This window comes from Sinohyriopsis cumingii, unplaced genomic scaffold (assembly GCF_028554795.1).
Source record: "Sinohyriopsis cumingii isolate HCF-2022 unplaced genomic scaffold, ASM2855479v2 utg002017l, whole genome shotgun sequence".
Classification (NCBI taxonomy): domain Eukaryota; kingdom Metazoa; phylum Mollusca; class Bivalvia; order Unionida; family Unionidae; genus Sinohyriopsis; species Sinohyriopsis cumingii.
The window spans coordinates 1,280,027-1,297,034 of record NW_028316105.1 but is presented as its reverse complement, the minus strand read 5'-3'; the positions used below and the strand labels follow the sequence as shown (position 1 = coordinate 1,297,034).

Sequence of the window (17,008 nt, the reverse complement as noted above, 5' to 3'; positions counted from 1 at the left end):
AAAAAAATGACCTAGTATATCTTAGGTATTATTCAAAGAACCTTTAATTCTCTTAATTTTGATGTATGATTGATGGATGTAATATGGGTTATAAAGTATACAGTACATCTTGTCACAAATATTACTCCATTACAAAAAGATTCTGTGAAAGTTTAGGCTTTAAACCCGACAACTACACAGTGCCGGGTTACCAAATAGGCCGAGTAAGCACCGACCTATGGGCCCCGCGACAGCGGATCAAAATAATATTGTTAAATATTCATTTATGCAAATGACTTTGGTTGAAACGATGGTTTTCATTGGACATTGTGGTTATAAAAAAAATATAACATTGACGTTGAGAATTTGGCTACTAGAAATTTAGCATTTTGGTATCTGACCGGTAGTGTATATAATTTAACCGTTACTAATAATTCATTGTACGTTTCATTTCAGCGCTGATAATTACATTTTAGTTTGTTTACTATTTAAATTTTTTAAGTACTATTTGAAATTAGACCTCCATTGGTGGCGTTATCAATTTTCGCGGATTGGTCGAATCGCAGGTTATTTCGCTAGTAGTTTACTTTTTTATTGTTATTAGTATTATTATTATTATTATTATAACCGTAACTATGAATTCTTTGTACGTTTATATTTTTTAATTGACACGTTTTTAAATTAGAATTGAAATTATACGATACGCCTCATACACATTTATGACCGTTATCAGTTTTCGTGGTTTTGTAATGAGATTGCATTATTTTATTTGTACGGCAGTACCCGTAGTAGTATGTATACTAACATCGTTACTATGAAATAAGTTACATTTAATTTGGGTACTGGCAATTACATTTCTTTCTAATTAATCCATTTTAAGTTTATTACCGTTATTAATTTTCGAGGACTGGTACAAAAATCATTGAAAAACCCACAGGGGCTCGTATCGTTGCCTACAGTTGCACTGTCATACATGTACTATATTGTATTTATTATATAGTACATTAGACTGAGTTTCCTCTGACCCTTGCCACCCCATTTTTCATATTTGGACATTTGTGTTGGGGTGTAGGGGCCCTACACCCCAACATAAATATCCAAATATCAAAAATGGGATGACACAGGTCAGAAGACATTCTGACTAATGGTACATGTATGACAGGTCAATTGTATGCAACAATACGAGCCCCTGTGGAAAAACCAGTATGGTGTGGTCTAGCTTCTGACGATATTGGTTCTATGGTATCTCAATATTTGAACTTATCAGTATTTATTTTATCTATTGCGCCATGTATCGTGTACTTATATATACCACATGACCATAAGTTACTAGTTCTGGTTTATTTTGGGAAAATGTGGGGATTACTGATGAGTACTCTATTTTATAAATAAACCCATGAATATTACTGTCTCAAAATAATATCCTTACCCTATGTTCTCCGATATAATCAATATTTTCTTAAAATTGCTATCACTGTAACAAATTGTTTAGCCAGTTTGTTGTCTGATAATGTGCATTGATGTTATACAAGAGTTAGATCACATGATTACTGTGATGGTCAAGGACTAGGAGATCGAATCCATGGTATGAGTCAAAATGTGAAGCATGTTAATGTTGTTTTTTGGTGGCTTTTACAGTTAACAGGTGTTGACTATAAAGTTGCATTGTACATGATTTATTACTTTGCACTGCAACACCGATTGTTGTTCATTCTCAGCACCAATCCCAGAGCATTTCCAATCATCATGGGTCGTTATTTACAAATGCATTTCTGTAATTCTTTCTTATAAGTTTATGTTACTGTAGGGCACAGGTGGCATAATGAGTGCCATAGAAGTAGCTTCCATTTTTCAAGTTGATTACATTAAGTTTCAAACATTAATACATGTATGTGCCATCATCAGATTATTTTGTTGTTGTTGGTCTTACTGCGATATCAGAGTAACTCCCTTTCATAACAATGCCTGTACATAGTGTCTGTTTATTGTTTATTTCCCGCAGGCATCTGATTTATAGTGGAAAATAAATTAATTTTAATATAAACAACAACAAACAGACTTAAATTATATCTAGAGGGTCATTGTCTTTATTTACTTATTTACTGATTGCAGACTTTATGACCTGAAATATCATAGCAGTCATGTATAGTAGAGAACAGAAAATCAAAACAAAAGGAAAGAAATAATTCAAATTTTTCAATCATTTTAAATCAAAAACTGAATTGTCTGATTCTCATAAATTATGTGACATACTACACAAGTTTTAAGGTCCATTTTGGTCTGCTTAAATGTTAAATATACATTACACAGCTACATCACTCAAATGTGTGTTACTGTAGTAGTTGTAAAGGCTTTGCTGGGTCTGTATACTGGTCCAAATCTGCTCATATCCTATATGTATCAAAATCCATCCAAAAATCTCCTAAAACAAACATTTTACAACCTTGATGGTAATCATATTAATATTTTACAGTCAGCTGATCATTAACATCAGATGTCTGTTCAGCGGATGCAGTTGAGTGATAACTTTGTTAGTGCTCATCCATATCTGTTGACAATAACAATCATTACTGTTCGAGTTTTACAAATAACACATACATATAAATATACATTTGCCTGTATATTATAATATGTGTTTTGTATTTTTGACATAACTTTAACAGTTTTTAAGTCATATCACTACGATATCTGCAGTGTGGCAGTTTATAGTGATGTCTAGCACTCGTGCATCATGCCCGAGACATGTAGCATCATGTCCCACCCAGTCACATTATCCTAACATCAGGCTGACCAGTCCTAACACTAACCTCTTAATGCTGAGTGCCAAACAAGGCAGCTGTTAGTACCATTTTTAGAAGTCTTTGATATGACTCAGTCAGGGTTTGAACTCAAGACCTTCCACATGTGAGGCGGATGCTTTAATCACTAGGCCACCAGAGCGGTCACCTGTATATTATGTAATAATTTATGTACTAGTAAATCTTGTGATAATGACATGATTAGTTCATTCTGTCACTTTATTTATTCTGTCACACTAATAGGTTGTGCATAAAGTATGCATTCATTGAGTGGAGGTGGGGGGTGTTGAAAATTTTTTAAAAAGCATTAGCTTGTATATGTGGCAGGGTGACTGTTAAGTATGTTCTGCAGCGGTAGGGGTCAATATTCCTTGATAACTGTGATGTTTATGAAGAGTAGTCAAGTTATAAACATAACTAGCAGATGAGTTAGATGCAAAGTGGCTGGTATGCCATGTCAGGCAGAGCCAATATCTGCTTAAAATTACGAAGTGTGATATGTTTAATTTTATTGCACATGGTGTACTTTGTGGAAGACATATTTTCCTCTTCATTTTCTGACATGACCAGTTATTTTATCTCATGATTCCGACAGGTTATGAATTCCAGATCCTGGTGCCTCATGCAAATTTGTAAAGCCATACCTTACCAGACTGGGACAGTGTATTGTATTTGGATAGACACGTGGATTGCCTTTTTGACACATATTGTCCTTTACTTTTATAATAGTGAGATTCAGAAGCGTGTCTTAAATTTAATACAAATCCTAGGCCAACATGAAATGTCACATGATCGCACACACACCTTACAAAAATTGTCACCCAAGAAAATTACTGTTATGGTTCATGATTTGGATGATATCAAGGCTGATGATAAAAATGTGAGGTCCAGTCATTCCAAATGATGATAAGGCTGATAATATTCCAATTTTCCACAGTTGATGTCAAACTTTTAGTCACTGGCTGATATTTGACTATTAAAGTTAAGGTCTACTAAATATTAGCAGCTGTCACTTGTTTAAAACTATTATTAGAGATAAATATTTACATTTTCCTTCGAAAGCATTGGTTATGATTTCTGTACGATTCAAGCTATTACTGTTATAGTTGATGTTAATACTGTCCTACTTTAATTTTCAAAGTTCTTTTTACATGGTATTAATTTAAACCTCTGTTTATTTGTAATGACTACTAATAATTTCATCTTTTAAAATTAAATTGTTTCAGCTATTCTTGAAAAGGGGTGGTGACTCAGCAATGTACATACACATGTGGGATACAAAAATGTATGCTGTGCAATGAGTAAGGGGGAAGGGGGTAAAAGCATAACCAATTGTTTGCATATGGACAACTCAGAATGTTATTATTGCCAGAGTAACTGTTCTTGGGTAAAGTTATTGGTTCGATGAAATGGTATTGTTAACATGTTTTAACAGCTGACCATAATGTCATTATAGTTGATTTGTGCATGAAATATCATTCTACATTATAACTATTTTCTTTTCTTTTTATTAACTTTGTTTGCAGATTTGTGTAAATTTCGGCTGATTTTGGTAATTATATGGACTTTTACGAATGGGCCTTGTCACCTGATAGTCGAAAAGATGTTCACCTGACCATTCCTCTGATAAAGGTGTGTAGATGAGTCAGCAGCTAAGAACAAGCTGAGAAATGTGATGCTGCAAAGGTATATTTTCCATTAAATATATCATAGATGACTCGTATTATCATCCATCCTTAAGCTGTAGATCAGCATTTTGAATTATGTATTATTTTTAACATTAACATGAAAACTTTGCAATATTTTTGTGATTGCTCCAATTTACAATACACTAAATCGTTTAACCTTCTTTGAGCAACAATTATTCATTTTTCGTACAAACACTAAAGGCATTACGTGCTGCATTCCTGGATTAAACTCATTAATTCCTTTATGTCTTAGATATTTCACTTTGAATTGTTCGCATGTAAATATAAGTTATTGCACACATATTGTATTATTAGTTGCAGTATTAATTTTAATCCTTATGGGGGGGTATTCATAGTGATGATTTAGTGTCATTTAATAATCAGCTTTACATGCTGGGTATGCAGATGAGTTTGACAGTTTATAATCATCTGTTGCTTTTAACTACTGCTGTTCTAGTATATTGATAGCCTCTGTATCACAAGTAGAGCCAACTTTTACCTAAAGTTAAGAGTGAAAGCAATTTTACATTGTAGGTAATAAGTACAGAGAGAGAGGGGGAGAGTTCACAGGCATTGGACAAACTGAAAACAACTTAGTATGATATATCACAAAAGATTACAGTCTAGCAAAGAATCTTACAATTGCCAGTCACGAAAATATATCATGTGTTAATTATACCAGAGACAAAGAACTATGTCCGAAAATCTTAGAAATAGACAGTTTTGTAATAAGTCCCAGATGAAATCAAAGCACACAGTACTGTGATAAAACTAAATGTAACAACACAGTTTTCACTAAAAAAATACGCCTTGTCACTGACTGTGCACAGCTTCTAACTTACAGACAACTGTACCAAAGGGACACTGTTACAAACAGTAACTAACATACCTTCCAGTCAATAAACAAACAATATGATTACACTATTGAGCCAGCAGGAGGGGGGTATGTGTTAAGAAAGGTAGGGACTAAATTTTGAGTACTGACTTAATGTTAACTCAGATGTAAATAGTAATCACCTAGATTTTCTGATACTTACAAATAGACTTGGTACCTCGTGCAATTAAATGTGACCTCTGCTTTATGTCGGTGAAATAAATTAGGTAAGATGGGTATGTTTTGATTCCTTTTTGTTTCCACCAATGGTATGCAAGGTGTTCAGACATCTAATGCAAAATGTTTCTTTTTCTTTCATTTGTTCAGTGATCCAATAAAGGCAGTGAGCAATTCCAGAAGGATTATATCATCAAAGGTAAAGGGAAATGCTGCGTTACCAGACTACATTCAGTTTTTTGGGTAAGTTAATCAGTATGACGAATGTTTATTTGGATTAAGTTTTTTTGTTTCTTGAACACACTGGACACTGCACACTTTCACTGCAATCATTCAGGTTGTTGTTGTTGTGGGGTTTAACACTATACTTCAGCACGTGATAGGCTATGCATGACGGCCAGTGTTAATGGTGGAGGAAGAACCCAGGAAAACCCCAGGAAGAACCACCGACCATGAGAAGCTACTGGCAAGCTTTCTCACATACCCACATTAGCCAAATCCTAGACTCGAACCCACGCAGACAGAGGTGAGATGGCAGTGATCTGTAACGGAAAGCGCTTTAGACCACACAGCCACTTGGGGCCCCCGCAATCATTCAGGTTCATTTATATGGATAACACTCCAATTTCATGTATTTGAATGCAGTTAAAGCAAGTTTTGGTCTGAATTTATATTATGCAAGTTAGAGGCCTCATTTGTCTCAATAGCAATGTAATGAGCATTGTTGACAGCACTTTGATTTTAGTTTACTTTTTTAACATCAATTTTTATTGTTTAAACTGCTGAAAAAATTTAGTTCAGTTTATCAGTGTTCAATGTTGCTTCATTGCAAGGTATATATTTATGGGATACTTTTTGTCTCTGTATTGTATAATCAAAAAGTTAGACTGTAACATATGAAAAATCTACTACATTTCACAGCTTTTTAGAGAGAAAATTACGGTGGTTCTAATAAATGGATGATCTATTTTGAACATATGCACAGATACATTTTATCATTATTGTTATTGCAGAGGCTTCATTGTTTATCATTATTACTATAAATTAGTGCTACTTGAATTTTAATAATAACAGTATATATTGGACAATAAAAAAACTATTTTTTCCTGTTCTAGAACTTATGGTGAAGCTTTTATACACCTAGGTCATATGTTCCAAGACTTAAGAAATGAAATAAATTTGTGTTTAATCTGCACCCTGCTGTTGCAGTAAAATTGATAAACAAAATGCTTATTTGATAATAAAATGAAAGAAATTAACATTGTATTGTTATCACTTATTCCTCTCTTTTTTCCATCGTGAGCATTAAAGAAAAAGTATCCACAGAATCCATAAATGTAGCGTAGACATCCATACTGTAGCACATCTCATTTGCATCAGATAACACAAGACACCTTGTTCACTGACATGAACAGAGAGAAACAAATCGTGTTTGGTTCTACTCACAGGTTTGAATGTGTTATCTGACTGAACACGGGATCCAACAAAATCACAAACGAGAGTGAAAAAGTGAAATGATTGCTTGAAGGTATGTGTCATTCACACATGACGCAGTGTTACCTGCAAAATAGGGGGCCCCGAGTGACCGAGTGGTCTAAAGCGCTCTCCGTCACGGATCACTGCCATCTCACCTCTGTCTGCATGGGTTCGAGTCTCGGGCTGGGCCAGTGTGGATATGTGAGAAAGCTTGCCGGTAGCTTCTCGTGGGTCGGTGGTTCTTTCCTGGGTTTTCTCGGGTTCTTCCTCCACCATTAATACTGGCCGCCATGTATAGCCTATCTTGTGCTGAAAAATGGCGTTAAACCCTATAACAATAACAACAACAAAATCTGCAAAATAACCAAGATTATATTATAATATATCCAGTTCAATTATATGATAGTATCTTGTAAATAAAAATCATTATTTGTCGTTTCGCCAACAGGATATTGAAGACAAAGGTTTTTTTTTTTATTGCAAAGCAAGCTGACCTTGGAAGCCAACTTTGGATACTTTTAAGCTAATTATTTTTTAAAGGGTGTCAATAAAAAGGTTATTTTTTTTCTCAAAGCAAGCTGACTTTGGATTCTTTTAAATGATGGATATTTGACCAGATCGTCCGTAGGAGATTAGGTTGTTTGAAAAATCTTGTTTGGAATTTTATTGGTGCAGATAAATTCAGCGATAAACTCTTTTCGTTACAGGACAAGATTATAATTATTTGCATTTATTGTTCTTCTTATATACTGTAACAGAAAATGTTATTTTCTATGAGATGCATATATATATATATGTATATATATATTTTAGGTGGCTTATAGGCAGAATTGTTGTTCTCATACTCACGTAGTGGGCAGATTGGAATCTACCCACAACCAACGTCATCTTTATCTCCACTATTATCCCAAATTTCAGTAAAATAAATATACATACTCGTTTCTAGATCTTAAATCTCCTACAAACACGTATCTACTACACAAGTGATTGCCTTTTTCATGTTTAATTACGATTTCTAGTGTACTGAATTGAAATGAATTATATCTATGAATTACTTCCCATTGTGAACTAAGGCTTAACAGGCACAGCAAAAGATTGACCCAGAAGTAATTCCTTTCGTATTGTCTGCCCGTTCTCATGTGAAGGATCTCAACTGCACATAACGTAAGTTTACAGGATGAAAAATCCGCCTATAAGTCGCGAACAGCCATATATATGTATATATATTTATTATTATAGAAGAAGTATTGAGCAGTAATAACTCTTAACATAACGCATTTTGAAAGATATCTTTTAAAATATCGTAATAACTGGCCTCTAGCCACGAATGTTTCGTCTTTACTGTATACTAATTATTTTATTAAAAAAGGAAACAATATGTTCACTCCATGTAGTGTTGACTGCACTCTCCAAATAATACTCTTTCAAGAGGATTTAGAGTATCTTGCAGGTACAGTACAGTGAATGGCTCCACCACTCGGAGTTGGGGGTGGGTGGAGGGAAGCGGAAATCGTGTAAACATATTAAAAAGGCCAATGGTGGCGCTCTACAGTTTCACATTTTAATTAGGGTTAGGATTTTAAAGAAAAAGAATTTCCCCGGCTTTCCTCACTGGTTATACTGGCTATTTAAAAAAGACCATGTATATCTTAGGTATAATTCAAAGAACCTTTAATTCCCTATAATTTGGTGTATGATTGATAGTGTAATATGGGTTATAGAGTATGCAGCTTGGCCTTACTCCAGATGTGCACCTTACAAAAAAGTGCTAGCTCCACTTGGTCATTTTCACTTCCTGAACTTAATAGGTAAATTGTATAAAAAAGAGCCGATAACTTTTTTACATTTTATATATTTGGTAATTCATTCATTGCACTTTCAGAAGCTGGTATTGTCTAGTCTGGCAAAATTCATTTTCCCTATTTTAATAGCTGCTGTGGATAGTGTACTTTGGACTAATTCAGGCTAATTTTTTAGCACAAGGGAGCAGTCATTTTAGTTAGCAGTGTGTTTAAATCAGAAGTGGGCAAACTTTCCAGTACAAGTGCCGCATACACAAATTTGCACCTTGTCACGGGCCGCATAGTTCATTAAAGGAGACTAGAAACCAATGGAAATATAGAATAATAATAAAAGTACTATAGCAGAAAACCTTATTCTAAAGTATCATCTGCGACCGTAATGCCAATATTTAAATATTGGCCTATCTTCTAGGAGCTGAATTTCCGTGACCTCGTATGCAAACTTTCCGCTCCTATTCGGTTACTTTCAGGATGTGACGTCATAGTAGCGACTCCAGCAGCCCAAGTGGAAGTTGCCAGAGTAAAAGACAATACCGTTTTGCATTGCTTACGGGTGTAATAGAACATTAAGCAAAGCCTGTGGACATTAAAAAAAAAATTATTTTCCGAAAGATAAAGGCATAATGAAAGAATGGGTACATTATTACAAACGAGCCGATTTCAAAGCAAAGGGATCATGAAAATATGGCAGCTCAAAGATGCACAAATGCTTGGCCTAGACTAAAAGTTGGCGCTGTTCCAGACATACCTTTGGACAACCTGGGAAAAGTGTTAAACCTGTGAGTTACGAAAATAGGCAGAAGGACGAGTAAGTGACCACAAAATGCAACAATCAGTTCACATATCTTTTATCTAAAATAGCAGTAATAAAACAAATCTGATAGCCCGACACTCTGGACCCCTTCTGGTTTTAGTTCCGGCCCATCCTGTGTTCAAAGTGAGATGCCTGTCAGGCTTGTCAAAACAAAAATTGTTTGCCTGAGGAAACTTTGATCGTGCTGGTGAAATGAGTAAATGTATTTTCAAGATGTTGACATACATGCCTTAACAGGGCACAGTCTAAATCAAATCACCACTGTCCTGGGTGAAATTTAGATTTGATTTTAATCAAATGGAAGCTTTGCTAAAAATAAGATTCTAAACCTGTCGTGTTTTGAGAAAGCACAATTTTCAGTAATCTTATAAAAATTAAAAATTTTAAAACATGCATTGTATACATGTAGTATGCATAAACGGTAATCTGTAATAATTGGAACTGATATAAAACTATTCCTTGGGCAGTTGAAAAAGCAGCGATTAAAAGAAAAGAGGTAAAAGTTTCACATTAACTGTCTGACAATAGAACGAAGGGGGGGGGGACTATTGACCCCCCCCCCACATGCCCCAATGTGCGACCTCCCATTTGACGTGCCTTTTCTCCCTGTGATATGCCTTATTATTCCCCCATGACAGGTCCCTTTTGCATTTTCTGGTCAGTTTTGCTAAATTGCAAAATAGCTAACGTTTTGATTTAAGTACGCAAACAATAAAGCCGGTGTGACTAATGAACATAATCCTTATCCTTGCATTGATCTTGTGAAAAGGACTGCCCTTCGGACATACTTCAAAGAAACCATGTTCGACAGTGTGTGTATGTGTAAGCACCAGCAATTGATTACCAAATAAACAATGCCTATTTTGTTATTACTTACAATGCTATGGTCTTCATTTTAACAGTTCAATTCTGCAGTCACATGTTACCATACATGTGGCAACTGTTTTTCTCAAGTTTTATGCCCCACCTTATTTCCTTAGGTTTAAGTCTTAATGCATGTAACACTGTTTGCTGAATAAAATATTTATTCAGAATTAGTTCTTTAGGGCCACATATACTGCATGGTATATTTTGTTTTATTCCTTGTAATTTAATCATGGTAATTAAACTTTTCATATACGGTAGAGGAATGTCAGGTGTTAACTGGCCGAGTTTCTTTGGCAGAAATGGAGATGCAATTTTGTTTGCTGAGAAAATTTAAAAGTGATCATTTAAGCTAATTGGTGACAATTTTATTCTTTTAATTTTTTTAATTTTTTTTTTACTATAGTACTGTTGTAGTTGTTGAATAATGTTTAATCTTCATGTTCTATTTACTAAAGAAGAAAAAAAGAAGAAAAAACTGTTGTATGATATTAATTATTTCGTCCAGTGCCGGGTTTAGACGTGTGTGCGTGTGGTTTGAAATTTTAACGTAGCTTTAACAATTTTTCAGTCATATCGCTACGATGTCAGCAGTGTAGCAGTTTAGACTGGATTGCATACGTTAAATCTATTTATAAATGGTTTGGGGTTGGGGTTTTTTCTTCTGACAAATGAAAATTGACAGACATAATGTAATAATCGGGACTTCGCTGCGCAAAATTGAGAGATATTACGAGATTGGGAGGTAGATGAGGAAATACCCCCAAAATCGGGAGGTTTTTCTCCCGGCTTGAGAGTTGACAGGTATGAACTATCCGGGCTTGTGGAATTTCATTCAGGACTTTAGTTTATTTAAGTCACCAGCCCGGGGCATGTGCCTGACAAATTTCTTTTAGCACTTACCAGTACAGTACATAAACTATTATATCAGACTGCAGATTCAACTTTTGAATGTGCAACCCAAATGTGGTCTCCTCCTGTCTGTCTTGTTCGCCAATGTTTATGTTTGTATTCGAGGACTGGCTAGTATAGTGTCACGGTACCACGTGATCTGTCGTCTCGTCAAAACTCGGAAAAACTCGTCAATTTACGGAATCGTGGTATCTTCCACGCAATATAATCACTACCCGCTTACAATATTTAATTTATAAACATTGCAGTCAAATTAAAATCTGTAGAGAATTACATACGTAAAAGGAAAATTTTGATTTCTAGTCTCCTTTAAGTAAAATAATTAATATTTGAAATAGCAAAACAAAAGGTTGTGCTAAATAACATCTAGTTAATTTTCAGTTGTTAATATGTTGTTAATATTTGAAGACTTAAACTTCAAAAGAAGCACATTTATTTGATAAACAGAGTAACATCAACAGAGTCAGTGTGAATGATGACTTGTTCCTAGGCCACATGAAAACCCTTGGCGGGCCACATGAAAGCGCTTGGCGGGACATAGTTTGCCCACCACTGGTTTAAATCATGTACAATTTCCAAAAGTACAATATCCAAAGAAATATCATCCACATTACATTAATGTAGCATAGAGGTATGCCAACATTCTCTCCATTGTGCATGTTTTAAATGCAAACAACTTAACCTTACATACGTCGCTCTCTGAAAAGTACATAATAACTGGTGAGCGCCCCCAATAGGAAGCCAATTATCGGTGGTGGCAAATAATCCGATACCCACATTTTTCTTTCTTAGTTATGTATATGAACATCGCTTTTAGGTAATAAACTTGACACCTGAATAACATCAGCTGTACAGTCAATTTGCAAAGTACTTACTTTGAAATGCTACTGTCTTGATAGGACTACACCACATTTAATTTAGTAAAGGAAAAACAATTTATGTGTTGCATCAAAGTTGGACAGCAAGGGTTGTTACAGTTGCATCACATATGCTATAATTTTGCTACCTACTGGGACAACCCATGCAACTGGAAATTACTATGTTAACTGTCTAGCATTTTTGTGCCAGATTCCATTGAAAATCTTCATATACCATAACAATTATGCAGAATGGACTTATCCAAATTATGGTCATCATATTGGAATATACTAAAATGTTAGGTTTGTAGAGTTTGTTTTCAAACTGAATTATACCTTTTGATAAAGCAAAATTTAATAAATGCCAGTGTTAGCTTATTTGGCACTTGCTTTAGACAAGTATCAAAATGACACTATTCCCTCCCTGTTACTTGTGAAGTAACTCAATGGTTAGTATGCTGGATTCATGATTGTTTGGTCGCCACTTTGAATCCTTCACCGCTTAATTGGGATGGCTTTTATGAGTCTGAGACGGGTTTTAACATGACACCATTCCTGCCCAGTTAATTGGGTAGTGACTCAGTAGTTAGTATGCTGGATTATTGATCATTTGGTCGCCAGTTTGAATCCTGCCTTGATTAACTGGGTTGGCTGCTGTGGGTCTCAGAGCAAAGAATTTGACTCCCCTAGCCTTAGCAATGAATAGTCAAAATGTGATGATGTGCCTTTAAGCACTATTGCCTGCCAATCAATTTGGGTAATTTAGGCCCTTAATTCATGGCAGCTAAAGAAGGATTACTATCAGTAGTATTGGAAAGAACAAGGTCTGACAAATAAACAAATAGATTTTGCCGAGTCATTAGATCAAGAAGACTGTTTTTTCTTTTTATCTTGATTCTTGTTCTTGTGTATATAACTTCTAAAGATCTTATGATACTTGTTTTTATAACAGGCAGAGTTGCCAGATTGCAAATGCTGATTTTTTAAATATTTTTGAATATTTTATCAGAACTTTATATTGACTGCAGCCATGCCAATACCACAGACTTTCCTTCTTTGGCACACCTGTTTTTATGTTATGGGGCCCTCTTGGTACATCATGTAATTTAATTCTCTGTTCCACTCATTAAGTTTAACAGCCAATCACTATTTTAATAAAGTAACCTAGCACTTTACCAATTTCATCTACTTCTAACAATTTACTGTTTTATCAAAAGTTCAAAACTTTGGTACTAATGAATAACATCACATACTTCCCCAGTCTTGGTCACCACAATGTTTGCTTTGTGTCTTCATCACACTATCCTTGGTGAAGGTATATAACTCCCATTGTTTTGACTGTTATTTTTATGCAGGTCACCACGTGACATTGTCTCTGTTTAAAAATGAGATGTGGCATGCATGATTAAATATGTGTATGATAGTGAATGCATAACACTCTCAGAAAGATTCCAGTAGATGTATTATCATGTTTAATTGTATTTTTTTTTTGGATATCAAAATGTATTGGAAGGGTATTTATTATTGTTTATTTTTTAATTGCTTGATTCATTTAACACAAGTGTGATTGGTTGTCAATATAGACATCATTACACAAGAGACAAACAGGAATATCAGTATTGTAATTAGCAGCCATGAACCCCTATTTTATATCATCAAACAACAGATAAAAGAATAAAATTACAGGGAATCTTGAAACAAAAGATTCAGCCTCTAATGCAGTTTTTCTTTTTTTCTACAGAACCAGCATATCACGTGGTCACACTGCATCGAATACGGTTATGATAAAGCCAGTATTATGGTTGGCAAGAACAGCTCAGTTCTGACCATAATTCGCTCAGAGAATCCAGCAGGGAACTTTGAATAACAGTACCATCCAGTCTTAAATGAGTGCAAAGACAGACACAAATGACATTTATATTTTCAAACCCCCAACTGAACTATTGATAGACTGCATTTAATTAAGACTATACTGCAATGTCCATTTGATTTTGAAGACAGAAATGTTGTGCATTTTTTTAAATGTCTGTGAGGTTGTGATTATGTGAAAGCACACATGTGTTTGTTTGTTGATGATATTTGACAATGCAAAGTGAACCAACTATATTTTGTTTGTAAGCATATTAAATGCTTTAAAGAAAACGTGTTAGTTACTTATATTAAGGTTTGAATTTCCAGTCATTTTCAATAGATTTATATGAAAAGAGTTTATTCTGAATTGGACAATCATGCTTTGGGGTGATGGTGAGCACACTGCCCCCCCCCCCACAAAACACCTTTTTGAGTCTCAATAACCATCTGGAAATATGGCAGGTATGCCATTGTAAGGCCCTGCATCCGTCTGTCGACAGTTGCTTCTTACCATCCTGGAATCCATATTCTGATCCAATTTCAGTCAAACATGGAATATATGTTTATATCATCAAAAGTTCAATAATAAGTAAGATGCTTGCATATTAATGAGTTGATCCGATCTAAACTTGTTACCACTCTGGAGGTCGTACATTTTTTGTCTGATTTTGATCAGACTTGGAATATATCCTTATACCATTAAGATCTCAGACAAGATTGTTAATGACCAAGATCCATACATGCTAATAAGGTGAACTTGCATTTGATTGGTTGAGCTTGTTACCACCTATGGAAGCCATTTATTAAATCTTATTTTAATCAGAATTGCAATAGGGGCTTATATCATTAAGATCTTGGATGGAAGAACAAGAGCTACATATATTAATCAGATAATCTTGCATCAGATTGTCTTAGATTGTTACCACTCAGAAGGCCACATTTCCAGTCCGATTTTTATCAGGTTTGGAATATGTGCTTAAATCATCAAGATCTTGGTCAACAGTGGCAGATCTAGGAATATTGTTGGGGAGTGTAAACAAGTAGGCATAATGTCTGTAGGATGGAAACTGGTGGTGGCCCAGGAGGCAAAGGCCCTGGAAGGTCCTTCATTATAAGTGTTTCCAGGACATTCTTTTAGCGATCTATACATTTTAAAACAATTACTCTTGGAAATGTTGTATTTGTTCATTCTCATTAATGTGGGGGTGGGGGTTGCATGTCATTAAAGGTTAAGTTCAAATTAACATTGAGTGAGATCCACGCATATTAATATGGTGATCTTGCATCAAATTGGCTGTTCTTGTTACCTCTCTGGAAGCCTTTTTTCTGATTAGATATTTATCTGACAAGCAATAAGGGTTTTTATCATCGAGATCATGAATACATTTGGTATTAAGATCCACACAGATAATCCTTTGCATCTGATTGGCTGACCTTGTTACCACTCTGGAGGCCAGATTTCTGATCTGATTTTTATCAAACTTGGAATAAACGCATATATCATCCAGATCTCAGATGGATTTGATAGTGAATGAGATTAACACATATTAATAAGGTGATCTTGCACCTGTTTGGCTGAACTTGTTACCACTCTGGATATCATATTTCTGATCTAAAGACTAAAAGACTTCTTATGATATCTGGTTCGTCCTAAATGAAAATGGTGCTTATCTGACATCCAGTATGGCCATCATGGCAGCCATCTTGAAAAATCTTATCGCTACTGTTCCTTGTTGGATGGTTATATCAACATGTGGTTTTCACTAAAAAAGACTTCTTATGCTGCCTAGTTGGTCCTGATTGAAAATCGTGCCAATCTGACATCTAATATGGCCACCACAGCAGCCATCTTGAAAATCTTGTTATTGCTGCTACTCCTGAATGGAAAGTCATATCTTGAAGATATTGTTATCTTTACTCCTCTCCAAATGGATGGCTATATCAGCATGGGGCTTTCACCAATAGAATTCTTAAAATACCTTGTTGGTCCTAAATGAAAATGGTGCAAGTCGTATATCTAATATGGCTGCCACAATGACTGTCTTAAAGATCGTAAGTCTTTAGTGAAAACCCCATGTTGAATGGATGATCATTATGATGGGTTTTTCGCCAAGTCCTAAATGAAACTGGTGTAAGAAGAATTATATCACAATATGGCTATCACGATGACTGGCTTTAAATCTTGTTGTCATTGCTCCCCTTGAATGAATGATCATCGTGACACATGGTTTTCACCAATACACTTTTAATGATGTCTACTTTGTCCTAAGTGAAATTGGTGCCAAGTTGACATCCAATGTGAGTACCACAGCCGCGAATTTGAAAATCTTATTATTCCTGAAGGATACGGTAGATGGTTTTAATGCTCGACAGTTCAAAGGAAAAAATTGTCTTATCTTGAATTCCTGGAAATTCATTTTGCCCAATAAAGTGTCAGTCCCATTGAGGGACTCTGTTTATGTTATTTCATTTATTGCACTTTTAGAAGTTAGTATTGTCCACAGTCACAAAATTAATTTTCCCTATTTTAATAACTGCTAAAGTTTGTGTACATTGGACTATTTCAAGTTCATTTCTTGAGCACATGGGTGCAGCCATTTTTTGATCCGCCATCTACCTTAGGCAGCATGCAGTTTTTCTCATATCACATATAAAAACATTTTCAGTCACAGTACATGAAAGCAGAATAGAGGTGTGTCAACATTCGATCCATTCTGCTTGTTGCAAATGCACACTTCACCTTATACCAGTCCGGGTTTAAAAAGTAGGTAATACCAATGTAGCAAAAAGTTGCATGTTTGTGGTTGCAGAATTCTTCCTCTTGCAAGAATGATGAAAACCACATATACAAAATAAATTTTAGAATACAAGATGCATATGTTTCAATAGAACAATTTATTAACATTTGCAAACTAA

General features: G+C 35.0%; 1 long non-coding RNA gene across 1 annotated transcript; it reads left to right on the top strand.

Annotated features, from left to right (window-relative positions):
* Positions 1–309: 309 nt before the first annotated feature.
* LOC149771240 (uncharacterized) lies at positions 310–14,279 on the top strand. Its single transcript, XR_016418387.1, has 4 exons — positions 310–382; positions 4,304–4,463; positions 5,667–5,759; positions 13,983–14,279. It is a non-coding gene; the product is annotated as an uncharacterized LOC149771240 (long non-coding RNA).
* The last annotated feature ends 2,729 nt before the right edge of the window (positions 14,280–17,008 follow it).